The sequence below is a fragment of the Phyllobates terribilis genome, unplaced genomic scaffold (assembly GCF_046119375.1).
Source record: "Phyllobates terribilis strain yellow unplaced genomic scaffold, ASM4611937v1 Scaffold_5__5_contigs__length_657084704, whole genome shotgun sequence".
NCBI lineage: Eukaryota > Metazoa > Chordata > Amphibia > Anura > Dendrobatidae > Phyllobates > Phyllobates terribilis.
In genome coordinates, this window is record NW_027362765.1 from 405,062,655 (window position 1) to 405,078,154 (window position 15,500).

Here is a 15,500-nt window from a genome sequence, read left to right on the forward strand (position 1 = left end):
GGAGGATGGCCCGGGTGCAGCGGGAGACGTTGGCGGAGTGGAGCCGAGAGATGGCCCAGCAGACCGGAACCCGTCAGCAGAGCACGCCGCCCGAGACGAGGAGACAGACCGCCTCTGAGGATGGCGCAGGAGGAATGAAGGCAGGAGACGGCGCCGAGAAGGGAGCTGAACGGACGGAGGCAGGTAAAGGGGACGTCTCTACCCCGAGCCGGGAAACCGCGTGCCTGCCCCAGCTCCCCGTCGCAGAGCCCGAAATTCCCCCTGCCGTGCCCGTCGCTGTATCGTCACCGCCGCCGACTAGGCCTCAACCGGAAACCGCGGCCGCGACCCCTGTGACGTCACACGCCTCGACCTCGAGCGTGGCCAAGCAGGAAATACCACCGGCCTGGTCGCAAGGCCTAGTACCTCCGGGCGCCGCAATTCCAACAGCGCCCCCTACCTCCGCGGAGCCACCGGCCTGGCCGCAGGGCCGAGTAACCACGGGCGCCGCCGTTCTTACGGTGCCCTTTTCCTTTAGCGTGCCCCAAACCTGGTCGCAAGGCCTGGTCAACCCGGGCGCCGCTACTACCACAGCGCCCATAGCACCTAAAGTACCGCACCTGGGTGAGGACCTGTTCGCCCAGCATACGTGCCCGGATGGGCAGCCCTTCATATGGCCACCGGAGTTTCACCATCCCCGACTCCGGAAAGAGAGACCCCTAGACGAACCCCTGATTCCGGTTCCGAAGCCCGCAAGGAGGACCTCGCCCCCGCTGGAGGAGGCACAGTTCGAGTGGGACCCCACTGGAGAAGACCTCATGGGGTTCACTCAGGAGACTCGGGCGGCCGCAGCGGAGCGTGCAGAGTGCTGCCGGCAGCAGCTCGAGGTCTTCGAGAGGGAGCGGAGAGAGAGGCGGGTCCGGGAACAGCAAGCGCAGATAAGGAGCGCGGAGCAGAAGAGCCGGACCCGGAGGAACCCCCGTGCAGCCCACGGTCCCCGTGCCACCGGGACTGTAATTAAATTCCAACTGCAGCACGGTTGGGGTTTCATCAGGGATTATCACACCCCCGGCGGCGTCTTTGTCACCCGCAGAGACGTAGAAAGCCATCTGCCGGAGGGACACAGAGGTCGTGACCTGTACGTAGGGGACGAGGTCACCTGCACCCGGCACAAGTGTGCCAAAGGACCCTACGCCCTCCATGTGCATCGCCTGACGGAGGAGCTGCGGTGTGAGGAGGAGCAAGAGGACCCGGACGGGTCTGAAACTGAAACCAACCAACAAGAAAGAGCAGGAGGACGCCGTCGTTGAAGTACGGTAGAGAGAGACTGTATAAAGTTGCCCGTCGGGGTACCAAGAACTGTTCTAGTTAAAATATAGTCCCCGTTGGGACCAGCAAATTGAACTGAAACCCGTGTGTCCCTATTCCCACTGGCCGAGGACTGAGAGCGGCCATATTTCCCCTTGTATATAGTTGCGCTTCCTAAAGCGCCCCCTACCGGTTTTATAGGAAACTGTTTTCTTCCAAAAGAGACTGTCGCACTTTACCCGGTCACAAGTTGCACCGTGGCCGGAGGAACAAGAATGTTATTTATGAAAAGTTTTATATGAAAAGTTTGATAGCTGATAATATATATGATGTTTTATATGTTTATGTTTTGAAAAAAAAAAATTTGTATGTTTTTGGATGTTTATTCTTTTACAGCCCGAGGACGTACTGTGATTTACCAGGGGGGAATGTAGCACCCTGAGGATTCGGCTGCTACAGGGGTATTGCACCTCAACCCAGAGGTGTGATATTCCACTCCCGGGTAAGGATGGAGTGTGGAGCTGAGCTAGTAGGCTGCATGCACTACACACATCCCATTTCCGAGGAACAGACCGATGGTACTCCCACTAGAGAAATGTGCAGGTACGACAGTGTCTGTTCCTGGCTGGAGTGGGAGGGGGGTGGAACATCCCAGTAGTGTAGGGCAGATAGGGGGAGCAGCCTGGGTAAAGTTAGGAGCTCATTGGGTGCTGGTCACCTGAGCTCACACATAGAGGGAGTATATAAGGTGGGCACCATCTTAGATCAGGGTCAGTCAGTCAGTCAGTAGTCGGTCAGTCAGTCTGTGAGACGTCAGTCTGTCTGAGAGCCTGAGAAGCAGAGCAGAGGAGAAGGAAGAGAGACCCAGAGGCGCAGAGGGGACCCCAAGAGCCCATAAGAGAGCTAATAGGGTGAAGGGTCGGCAAAAGGGTACCGGATCCCAAGCTGGCAGAGGCTACAGCACACCTTAGCCAGGAACCGGAGGTCGTGGGCAGGATCTGCCACGACCACCCACTAAATCCACCCGGAAGGCAGACCAAGAATAGGGTCAGGGAACCCAGAGACAAGGGTTTACCAACAGGAGGCCCGAGGGAGCCGGACTTAGGTGGATCCCTGGTGGGGAAGGCCGGAGAGGAGGACAAGTCAGAAAGGGAGCTCAGGACCACACTCCGGAGTTGCCTGGGAGTTGACCGAGTCCAGGACCTGGTGGACGCAGCACGGCTTGGGTGGTCACTGCTGTACACAGTGACCCGAGCAACACCAGTAAGTAAAACCCTGGAACTGCATTTTATGCCTCTGAGTCTCCTTGCTGCACCTTCACAACCACCATCCTCCACGGCTGACCCCCTGAGGCTATACCCCTCCCGTTGGGGGTTATACTACCAAAGCTGCACACATACCAACAGCCTCAGCGGACCCTGCTGCAGCGGCGGCCTTTTGACCGCAAATCAACGGGTGGCGTAGTCGACACAAAGAACTCTGATAACATCTGTAGGACTGCCACACACTGAGTTTGACACCCTGGGCACGGACCGGGTCACAGCCACTCGGAGACTACAACCCCCATCTGATCCGGCTCCGGGTATCCCTAACAGCACTGGCCCAGGGGGCGCGTCAACTTTGGCGTAGTCGGCAGGATAACGTGCCCGCAACAACCGGGTACTGCGTGCCTGAAGAAAAGTTCACCGTTACCTCAAAAAGAAGTCTCCCGCCGGTTCCGGAGGGTCCCCGCCAACGGACCCCATCACAGGTCGTTTCCCGCCGGTTGTCCGCCATTTGCAGCTTTTTCCCGCCATCCATGGAGTTTCCCGCCACTGGGAGACGATTCCCGCCATTTCCAAAGATTTCCCGCCTTGGAAGAGCGGACGCCATTATGGGCGTGCCAGAGGGTGGCAAAAGGCCACCTCCCATCGTGGGCCAGGTCGAAGAATGGCGCCAAAAGCGGAAACCGCGCCCACCAACAGAGACTGTGATGCTGGAAGTGTCCATCAGCGTGAGAGAACTGCCCCTGGAACTGACAATCACAAAGTTGCCCCGGGACCACCCTCAATGTGGGCGGAGACAGAACAAGAGAGCAAAGATGGGTGTCGCCTGGAGCAGTCTGGAGAGAGCGCACCCGGAGACAAGACGTCTGGAAGAGAGTCCAGAGAGAGCCTACCCGGAGATGGAGGGAGAGTCAGGCAGCACCGACCCAGTGGTCAGGAGCCTGTTGCAGGTCGCCAATCCAGAAGGCCTGCTGGAGATCCTAGCACAGCTCCCCCGAGACCGGGAGTGTGCACAGACCGCGCTGGAGGGCCTCGCACGGAGGATGGCCCGGGTGCAGCGGGAGACGTTGGCGGAGTGGAGCCGAGAGATGGCCCAGCAGACCGGAACCCGTCAGCAGAGCACGCCGCCCGAGACGAGGAGACAGACCGCCTCTGAGGATGGCGCAGGAGGAATGAAGGCAGGAGACGGCGCCGAGAAGGGAGCTGAACGGACGGAGGCAGGTAAAGGGGACGTCTCTACCCCGAGCCGGGAAACCGCGTGCCTGCCCCAGCTCCCCGTCGCAGAGCCCGAAATTCCCCCTGCCGTGCCCGTCGCTGTATCGTCACCGCCGCCGACTAGGCCTCAACCGGAAACCGCGGCCGCGACCCCTGTGACGTCACACGCCTCGACCTCGAGCGTGGCCAAGCAGGAAATACCACCGGCCTGGTCGCAAGGCCTAGTACCTCCGGGCGCCGCAATTCCAACAGCGCCCCCTACCTCCGCGGAGCCACCGGCCTGGCCGCAGGGCCGAGTAACCACGGGCGCCGCCGTTCTTACGGTGCCCTTTTCCTTTAGCGTGCCCCAAGCCTGGTCGCAAGGCCTGGTCAACCCGGGCGCCGCTACTACCACAGCGCCCATAGCACCTAAAGTACCGCACCTGGGTGAGGACCTGTTCGCCCAGCATACGTGCCCGGATGGGCAGCCCTTCATATGGCCACCGGAGTTTCACCATCCCCGACTCCGGAAAGAGAGACCCCTAGACGAACCCCTGATTCCGGTTCCGAAGCCCGCAAGGAGGACCTCGCCCCCGCTGGAGGAGGCACAGTTCGAGTGGGACCCCACTGGAGAAGACCTCATGGGGTTCACTCAGGAGACTCGGGCGGCCGCAGCGGAGCGTGCAGAGTGCTGCCGGCAGCAGCTCGAGGTCTTCGAGAGGGAGCGGAGAGAGAGGCGGGTCCGGGAACAGCAAGCGCAGATAAGGAGCGCGGAGCAGAAGAGCCGGACCCGGAGGAACCCCCGTGCAGCCCACGGTCCCCGTGCCACCGGGACTGTAATTAAATTCCAACTGCAGCACGGTTGGGGTTTCATCAGGGATTATCACACCCCCGGCGGCGTCTTTGTCACCCGCAGAGACGTAGAAAGCCATCTGCCGGAGGGACACAGAGGTCGTGACCTGTACGTAGGGGACGAGGTCACCTGCACCCGGCACAAGTGTGCCAAAGGACCCTACGCCCTCCATGTGCATCGCCTGACGGAGGAGCTGCGGTGTGAGGAGGAGCAAGAGGACCCGGACGGGTCTGAAACTGAAACCAACCAACAAGAAAGAGCAGGAGGACGCCGTCGTTGAAGTACGGTAGAGAGAGACTGTATAAAGTTGCCCGTCGGGGTACCAAGAACTGTTCTAGTTAAAATATAGTCCCCGTTGGGACCAGCAAATTGAACTGAAACCCGTGTGTCCCTATTCCCACTGGCCGAGGACTGAGAGCGGCCATATTTCCCCTTGTATATAGTTGCGCTTCCTAAAGCGCCCCCTACCGGTTTTATAGGAAACTGTTTTCTTCCAAAAGAGACTGTCGCACTTTACCCGGTCACAAGTTGCACCGTGGCCGGAGGAACAAGAATGTTATTTATGAAAAGTTTTATATGAAAAGTTTGATAGCTGATAATATATATGATGTTTTATATGTTTATGTTTTGAAAAAAAAAAATTTGTATGTTTTTGGATGTTTATTCTTTTACAGCCCGAGGACGTACTGTGATTTACCAGGGGGGAATGTAGCACCCTGAGGATTCGGCTGCTACAGGGGTATTGCACCTCAACCCAGAGGTGTGATATTCCACTCCCGGGTAAGGATGGAGTGTGGAGCTGAGCTAGTAGGCTGCATGCACTACACACATCCCATTTCCGAGGAACAGACCGATGGTACTCCCACTAGAGAAATGTGCAGGTACGACAGTGTCTGTTCCTGGCTGGAGTGGGAGGGGGGTGGAACATCCCAGTAGTGTAGGGCAGATAGGGGGAGCAGCCTGGGTAAAGTTAGGAGCTCATTGGGTGCTGGTCACCTGAGCTCACACATAGAGGGAGTATATAAGGTGGGCACCATCTTAGATCAGGGTCAGTCAGTCAGTCAGTAGTCGGTCAGTCAGTCTGTGAGACGTCAGTCTGTCTGAGAGCCTGAGAAGCAGAGCAGAGGAGAAGGAAGAGAGACCCAGAGGCGCAGAGGGGACCCCAAGAGCCCATAAGAGAGCTAATAGGGTGAAGGGTCGGCAAAAGGGTACCGGATCCCAAGCTGGCAGAGGCTACAGCACACCTTAGCCAGGAACCGGAGGTCGTGGGCAGGATCTGTCACGACCACCCACTAAATCCACCCGGAAGGCAGACCAAGAATAGGGTCAGGGAACCCAGAGACAAGGGTTTACCAACAGGAGGCCCGAGGGAGCCGGACTTAGGTGGATCCCTGGTGGGGAAGGCCGGAGAGGAGGACAAGTCAGAAAGGGAGCTCAGGACCACACTCCGGAGTTGCCTGGGAGTTGACCGAGTCCAGGACCTGGTGGACGCAGCACGGCTTGGGTGGTCACTGCTGTACACGGTGACCCGAGCAACACCAGTAAGTAAAACCCTGGAACTGCATTTTATGCCTCTGAGTCTCCTTGCTGCACCTTCACAACCACCATCCTCCACGGCTGACCCCCTGAGGCTATACCCCTCCCGTTGGGGGTTATACTACCAAAGCTGCACACATACCAACAGCCTCAGCGGACCCTGCTGCAGCGGCGGCCTTTTGACCGCAAATCAACGGGTGGCGTAGTCGACACAAAGAACTCTGATAACATCTGTAGGACTGCCACACACTGAGTTTGACACCCTGGGCACGGACCGGGTCACAGCCACTCGGAGACTACAACCCCCATCTGATCCGGCTCCGGGTATCCCTAACAGCACTGGCCCAGGGGGCACGTCACAAAGGCCCCCCTTAACTGAATGTGCTCCTCCACCTCCCCCCATACTGGTTGATCACCAGACCGCTCCCCCAGCAGAGTTACATAACCCTGACAAGAAGGCTCCGGAGAAGGTGGTCTCACCTGTCTATCAAGATGTATGGCCGACAACATAGCAACCTGCAAGGACTGAGGGGTTTCATAAACTGGCAAGGCATCTTTCAACATTTCAATAAGACCCTAACAAAATTGGCTTCTAAGGGCTGAGTCATTCCATTTAGAATCCGTTGCCCTTCTACAGAATTCAGAACTGTACGTCTTCACTGACCGATTCCCCTGCTGAAGGCGACGTAGCCTCGACTCAGCCAAGGGGACTCAGTCAGGGTCATCATAGATGAGGGCCAGAGGCCCGAAAAAAAACCTCCACAGACTGGAGACAGACTGAATTCTGCGGTGAAGAAAACGCCCACGACTGAGGATCTCCCTGCAGTAGGAAGATCACAATTCCAACCTGTTGCTCCTCATTTCTGATGAGCGCTAGTCGATCCCCACTGATAATGAAAGACAACAAGGGGGAACAAACAAGGGAAGACAGCTTAGCTTTAGTCGACTTCAGAGAGATGAGCACACGTCCTCTTAGACCCAGAGAGGAAGAAGAAATGCACTTGCTCCAAGCTTTCACAAGCGGTCATGTGAGTATCACCGACACCTCCCTCTAGCAAAAAGCAGGTATTTATACACCCAGGCCAGGGTGTTAATTAGCAAGAGGAAGGTAGCCACTGTGTCCTAGAGAAACAGCTTCTAAGAAGGTGTCTGTAATGCCAAACGAAGAGATCTCCTGCAACCAACTGCAGGGCAACTGTCCGTCACTTCTGACTCACCCGTGACAAACTCTGATCAGAGTGAGAGAAGCATAATGGGACTGATTTTCTCGGATGAGAGAAAATACGGTTGTGTGACCCTAGCCTAACAAAATAACCTCAAGAACTGAATATTCACTTGCTATATCCCACCCCTTGACACCTGCCATTGATGCTATTCACTTCACCGGTTATAATGTTATGACTCTTAAGCCTATATAGTTTCTTTTTCGGCTTTCATATTTTTAGATTATTTTTCTCCTCCGGAATAGCCTGATTTCACTTATTGAATCTGAAAGTATTTTTTGGATGTATTATTCTCATTTGGTTTTGTTTATTTAGAATTCAAGAATTGAAAGATCAAATGGTTAAAAAAAAAAAATAATAAAATACATTCTTTTATCTAAATGGCTTCGTTCTTATGCTCTCTAACCGTGTGAAAAAAATAACCTCCCCAATACTTGTTTTTTAAATTCACTCTATTACTAATGACTCCAAACAAATGCTACATTACAAACATTGTTGCCAAAGGGCAGCCATGGTGAAAGCTACACCATTCAACTCAAATATGTAACAAGCTGGAATATATAATAAGTCAAGTCATTACACACATATTAATTTTGTACAACTTTTGAAAACGGGATCTATTGCCATGTAGTGGTCACAGCAGAATTCTATATATTTATAGCTTTATTATGTATTTATTACGTGCCCCAGGCCCAGCTATATACACGGCAACCCAGTGCCTACTTGATCACCCTAGATTGAACATCTTAAAATATTGAGAGGTTTGTGGACATAATGTTCCTGGCTCAGTTTCCTTTATACATTTCTAATGATGGTTGGAGGAAAAAAAAAGCGCTATAGGGTCAGGGAACAGATGGTCCCATTTCTTTTGTTTATTCTTTCTAACCCGGCTTCATTATACAGCCACATCCAGCATTCAATCTCAAATAGTAAATCTCTTCTCCCATATTACATGAGTGTAAGATAAAGCTCGCTCCGCAGACGCATTGGCCTTTGATTGACAAACTTACTCAGGAGAGCAGGTTTCCCATAAATGTGTTTTAGTCCATTTATTTGCGTCTTTAACTTTAATCACATATGGTAACACAAAGCCTCCCTCCGTCCTCCTGCGCTGGAGCAGAGAGAATAATTCGAGTAGGAATGCTGGGATCACAGATTTTTCTCTTTCCAGCCTTGTCTTTCGCAAGATCGTATGTAGGTTTATACTCTAAGATTTTCTTTAAGAAGCTCTGATGCATAAGGGTCTTGACAAAACCCATTCTTATCACCCAGGAAATGAAAAATAACAAGCACAGATTGATGTAAATAGGGGTAAGCCTCATATGGACCAATAAATGCAGCAAATAAGATACATTGAATATTGGCAACATTATTAAGTGACTCTTAGTGAAGAAAATGCCACAATAGTGCAATTTTATTACTCGGAATGTTAGAGAAGAGATGATTGACAGTTGCCATGGCGATAGAATGTTGAATCTCAACACCATCAGCACCATTCTCTTAAATATAGCTGTTGGGCTTTATGAAGTGGTAAGTTTGGCCAAAGAGCTAATGATGACAAACGATGGTCAGTGCGCTGAAGTCATTAATTAGTAATGTTCTGATGTTTTACTATTAAAAGGGAGACAAGTACGAATGGCTTACAACTGTGGCCGTCGCATTAAAATTTGCTTTCCCCACCATCTTTAAATAAATAACATGATCCCCTGAGCTTTACTACGTGTAACGAGTAATAAGCATGATTTATTTTTATTTTATATATTTTTATCTTTTGCCAGCGTCTAAAGTCTTGTGTGTATAGTCTGTCCTATCTAATCTTATACTGAGTTAGAAAACTGATAACTATAGATAAGGTATCTGATAATGGGATAGATAGATATATAGATAGACAAATAGAAGGACAGATAGATGAATGGCTAGATAGAGTAGATAGATATGAGATATATATAGATATGAGATAGATATGAGTTAGATAGATATGACATAGATAGATTAGATATATAGATACATATATATGTAGACAGATAGATAATGGCTAAGAAACTTTTCAAGGTCATAGCTAGAAAGTAAAGGAGCGTTTACAGTTCTAGAGTTCAAGAAGGAGTCTGAGCTATATCTGGGGCTGCTAGAGATCTACTTGTGTATTAAAGGGGTTTTCCCAAAATCACAAATTATTCCCTATTCACTAGATATGGGGATAACTTGATTGCTGAGGGTCACACTACTGGGACTCCCTGATTTCCTGAGAAGGGGACTCTTTATAGTCCTGTCTAGAATGGTGTGGACGTGTGTATTCTCCAATTATTGTCAATGAGAATCTTTAATTAGCTGAGCTTTGTACTTGGCATTCTCCAGAACTCCCATAGATAATGGGTGGAGCGGAGACTGAGCATAAATACCTCCACTCCATTCAAGGGCAACGGGGATTCCAGTTCACCGATCTTGCAGTATAGTCCTCATACATGTGCACCATGATTATGACTAGTGTTGAGCGAATTTGTTCGGCTTTTCAAATTCGTGTTCGCGTTCAGATGTCATCTGCGTGACAGTGTGGCAAATCAGGGATGTTCATGGGCGGAGCCGATTTTTTGGTGCGAACATGTCGGAACCCCGAACGCGAACAAGAATTTGAAAAGCCAAACAAATTTGTTCAACACTAATTATGACCCTCTGGTCGAAACGCGTTGGTTTTGCTAAATCTTTGGTCAATACTTATGTTCCGAAATAAAGTTCAAGACTTTAGCCCACTCACAGAGTGCCGCATATCCACTCCATTCAAGGCGAATCTCTGCAAAGCACCCTTCTAGGGATCTCTGGGAGTCGAAGCAGTCTGATCAGCAATTTATCGCCCATCTTATGGTTAGGAGATAATTTGCAAATCAGTCAAATTTTAGTATGAATGTACTCATACAGTAATGTATAAATAAGAACATTTCTTTGAAGATCTGAGCTGTGAAGCTTCAGAGATCTCTTCTGTAAGGTAGGAGATCCCAGTAGCTGTCGGGTGACAACCGATTTACTCCCTATGACCTGACATCAGTTCTCAGATCTCTAAAGAGAAGAGAGGCATCCAAGCCTAGATATTTCTTCCCAAATCAAAAATATTAGCCCCCCTATAAGCTGCACAATTAATGAAACTAAATACTGTACTTACTTGACTGATGTGGCCACCATGCGATCCACCAAGAAAACAAATAAGTGTATTAAAAAAAAACTAGGTATATCCAAGTCAAAAATATCAGCTCCTATTAAAAATATTACAAACATAAGCAACACATGAAATAAACCTGAATACACTTATATGTAGTGTTGAGCGATACCTTCCGATATCAGGAAATATCGTATCGGATTGGATCGGGCCGATACCCAAAAAGTATCGGATATCGCCGATTCCGATACCGGAAACCAATGCAAGTCAATGGGACACAAATATCGGAATGAAAATAAACCCTTTCTTTCCTTGTAGGTTAATTCTACATGAAGTAAAACAACTAAGAATAATGTAGAATGACATGAAAAGCCGGCAATTCATCAGCGGCATTCACCGGTACCCGACAATTTACAACAGAAAGAATAGAGCTTCACACATAGATTAGATAGATAGAAACATGTCAGTCACATATATATGAAGTACAGTGACAGTGTTGCTTACTGTACTTGTCATTTAGTGTAAAGGATTTATTAAAAAAAATATTAGTGTTTTCGTGCACCGTCTCTTTAAAAAAGCCGGCCGGCAATTCAGCATCTGTACCCGACAATTTATAACAGACAGAATAGAGCTTCACACATAGATTAGATAGATAGAAACATGTCAGTCACATATATAAGAAGTACAGTGACAGTGTTGCTTACAGAACTTGTCATTTAGTGTAAAGGATTTATTTAAAAAAATATTAGTGTTTTCGTGCACCGTCTCTTTAAGAAAGCCGGCCGGCAATTCAGCATCTGTACCCGACAATTTAGAATAGAAGGAATAGAGAATCACACATAGATTAGATAGATAGAAACATGTCAGTCACATATATATGAAGTACAGTGACAGTGTTGCTTACTGTACTTGTCATTTAGTGTAAAGGATTTATTAAAAAAAATATTAGTGTTTTCGTGCACCGTCTCTTTAAAAAAGCCGGCCGGCAATTCAGCATCTGTACCCGACAATTTATAACAGACAGAATAGAGCTTCACACATAGATTAGATAGATAGAAACATGTCAGTCACATATATATGAAGTACAGTGACAGTGTTGCTTACAGAACTTGTCATTTAGTGTAAAGGATTTATTTAAAAAAATAATAGTGTTTTCATGCACCGTCTCTTTAAGAAAGCCGGCCGGCAATTCAGCATCTGTACCCGACAATTTAGAATAGAAGGAATAGAGAATCACACATAGATTAGATAGATAGAAACATGTCAGTCACATATATATGAAGTACAGTGACAGTGTTGATTACTGTACTTGTCATTTAGTGTTAAAATAAAGGATTTATTTAAAAAAAAATTGGCGTGGGGTTCCCCTTAATTTTAGGCTCTAGCGGAGGTTAAGCAGACAGCTGGGGCAAATGTTTGAAGCCTGGGAAGGGGGTAATACCCACGGAGCTTCCCAGGCTACTAATATCAGCCCCCAGCTGAATACCTAGCCTTTACTAGCTATTAAAATGGGGGACCCCCCCAAAAAAATGACGTGGGGTCCCCCCTAATTTAATAGCTAGCACAGGCTAGGCAGACAGCTGGGGGCTGATATTAATAGCCCAGGAAGGGTGCCATGAATATTGGCCCCCTCCCAGGCTAGAAACACCAGCCGTCAGCCGCCCCAGAAATGGCGCATCCATAGGATGCGCCAATTCTGGCACTTAGCCTCGCTCTTCCACGCTGCCCTGGTGCGGTGGCAGGGGGTAATAGGGTTGGGGTTGATGTCAGCTTATAATGCCAGCTGACATCAAGCCCAGGTTAGTAATGGAGAGGCGTCTATAAGACACCCCCATTACTAACCCCATAGTCAAAGTTAAAAGAAAACACAAACACCCAGAGTAAAGTCCTTTAATTGAAATAAAGACACAATTCTTTATTGTTCTAAATTAAACCATACTTACCATCACGCCCATTCCAGCTGAAGCCAACGATCTCCTGCAATAAAAGAAAAATAATAAAGCAACCTCATCCTTACCTTTCGATGGTTCCCAGGACAGCTCCAGCTCTGCTACATCGAGATGACAGGCTGGACCGCAGCAGAAAGCTGCCATCCAGCCTGTCATCCCGCAGACACTGAGAAGCGCAGGCATGCTTGCGCTCCTCAGTGTCTCTCTGTGACGTCATCCAGATGAGCCGAGTTCATGTCCAATGAACTCAGCTCACCTCATGCACGTCACTGACAGCGTGGGAAAATTCTCCTGCACTCAGCGCTTCAGCGTGAGAATTCTCCCACGCTGTCAGTGACATACATGAGGTGAGGTCATGTCCAATGAACTCAGCTCACCTCATGCACGTCACTGACAGCGTGGGAAAATTCTCACGCTGAAGTGCTGAGTGCAGGAGAATTTTCCCACGCTGTCAGTGACGTACATGAAGTGAGCGGAGTTCATTGGACATGACCTCGGCTCATCTGGATGCCGTCACAGCCAGACACTGAGGAGTGGAAGTATGCCTGCGCTTCTCAGTGTCTGCGGGATGACAGGATGGATGGCAGCGTTCTGCTGCGGTCCAGCCTGTCATCTCGATGTAGCAGAGCTGAAGCTGTCGTGGGAGCCATGGAAAGGTAAGGATGAGGTTGCTTTATTATTTTACTTTTATTGCAGGAGATCGTTGGCTTCAGCTGGAATGGGCGTGATGGTAAGTATGGTTTAATTTAGAACAATAAAGAATTGTGTGTTTATTTCAATTAAAGGACTTTTTTCTGGGTGTTGTGTTTTTTTAAATACTTTACTAGAAATTCATGGTGGTCATGTCTAATATTGGCGTGACCCCATGAATTTTGGGCTTAGGGCCAGCTGATAATGCCAAGCTGGCCTTAACCCCTTTATTACCCAGTGAGCCACCGCACCAGGGCCCTGGATGAGTTGGGTACAGCGCCAGAAGATGGCGCTTCTATGAACGCGCCATTTTCTGGGGCGGCTGCGGACTGCAATTTGCAGCGGGGGTGGCCCAGAAAGCTTGGGTCTCCCTGCGCTGCGGATTCCAGCCCCCAGCTGCCTAGTTGTATCTGGCTGGGCACAAAAATAGGGCGAAGCCCCACGCATTTTTTTTTAAAATTATTTCATGAAATTCATGGAATAATTAAGAAAAAAAGGGCTTCCCTATATTGTTGTGTCCAACCAGGTACAAATAGGCAGCTGGTGGTTGGGGGCAGCCCATTCCTGCCTGCTGTACCTGGCTGGACACAAATATAGTGCGAAGCCCCACGTCAATTTTTTTTTAATTATTTCATGAAATAATTTTTTTAAAAAAGGGCTTCCCTATATTGTTGTGTCCGGCCAGGTACAAATAGGCAGCTGGTGGTTGGGGGCAGCCTGTTCCTGCCTGCTGTACCTGGCTGGACACAAATATAGGGCGAAGCCCCACGTCAATTTTTTTTTAAAATAAATCCTTTATTTTAACACTAAATGACATTTGAGGAGTTAATAAAGATGCAGTCCCTAAATTATTATTTATTTTTTAATTAATTTTTCCCAAAACTTTTGACGTGGGCTTCGCCATATTTTTGTATGCCAGCCAGGTACAGCATCCAGCTTCTATGAACGCGCCATTTTCCGGGGTGGCTGCGCACTGCAATTTTCAGCGGGGGGAGGAGGGGGGGCAGAAAGCTTGGGCCTCCCTGCGCTGCAGATTCCATCCCCCAGCTGCCTAGTTGTACCTGGCTGGACACAAAAATAGGGAGAAGCTTCACGTATTTTTTTTTTTTAATTATTTCATGAAATTCATGAAATAATTAAGAAAAAAAGGGCTTCCCTATATTGTTGTGTCCAACCAGGTACAAATAGGCAGCTGGTGGTTGGGGGCAGCCCGTTCCTGCCTGCTGTACCTGGCTGGACACAAATATAGTGCGAAGCCCCACGTCAATTTTTTTTAAATCATTTCAGGAAATTCATGAAATAATTTAAAAAAATTGATGTGGGGCTTCGCCCTATATTTGTGTCCAGTCAGGTACAGCAGGCAGGAACGGGCTGCCCCCAACCACCAGCAGCCTATTTGTACCTAGCCGGACACAACAATATAGGGAAGCCCTTTTTTTCTGAATTATTCCATGAATTTCATGAATTTAAAAAAAAAAAAACGTGGAGCTTCGCCCTATTTTTGTGTCCAGCCAGGTACAACTAGGCAGCTGGGGGCTGGAATCTGCAGCGCAGGGAGGCCCAAGCTTTCTGGGCCCCACCCGCTGCAAATTGCAGTCCGCAGCCGCCCCGGAAAATGGCGCGTTCATAGAAGCGCCATCTTCTGGCGCTGTACCCAACTCATCCAGGGCCCTGATGCGGTGGCTCACTGGGTAATAAAGGGGTTAAGGCCAGCTTGGCATTATCAGCTGGCCCTAAGCCCGAAATTCATGGGGTCACGCCAATATTAGACATGACTACCATGAATTTCTAGTAAAGTATTTAAAAAAAACACAAACACCCAGAAAAAAGTCCTTTAATTGAAATAAACACACAATTCTTTATTGTTCTAAATTAAACCATACTTACCATCACGCCCATTCCAGCTGAAGCCAACGATCTCCTGCAATAAAAGAAAAATAATAAAGCAACCTCATCCTTACCTTTCCATGGCTCCCACGACGGCTCCAGCTCTGCTACATCGAGATGACAGGCTGGACCGCAGCAGAACGCTGCCATCCAGCCTGTCATCCCGCAGACACTGAGAAGCGCAGGCATACTTCCACTCCTCAGTGTCTGGCTGTGACGGCATCCAGATGAGCCGACAATGAACTCGGCTCACCTCATGTACGTCACTGACAGCGTGGGAGAATTCTCCTGCACTCAGCGCTTCAGCGTGAGAATTTTCCCACGCTGTCAGTGACGTGCATGAGGTGAGGTCATGTCCCATGAACTCGGCGCACCTCATGCACGTCACTGACAGCGTGGGAGAATTCTCACGCTGAAGCGCTGAGTGCAGGAGAATTTTCCCACGCTGTCAGTGACGTGCATGAGGTG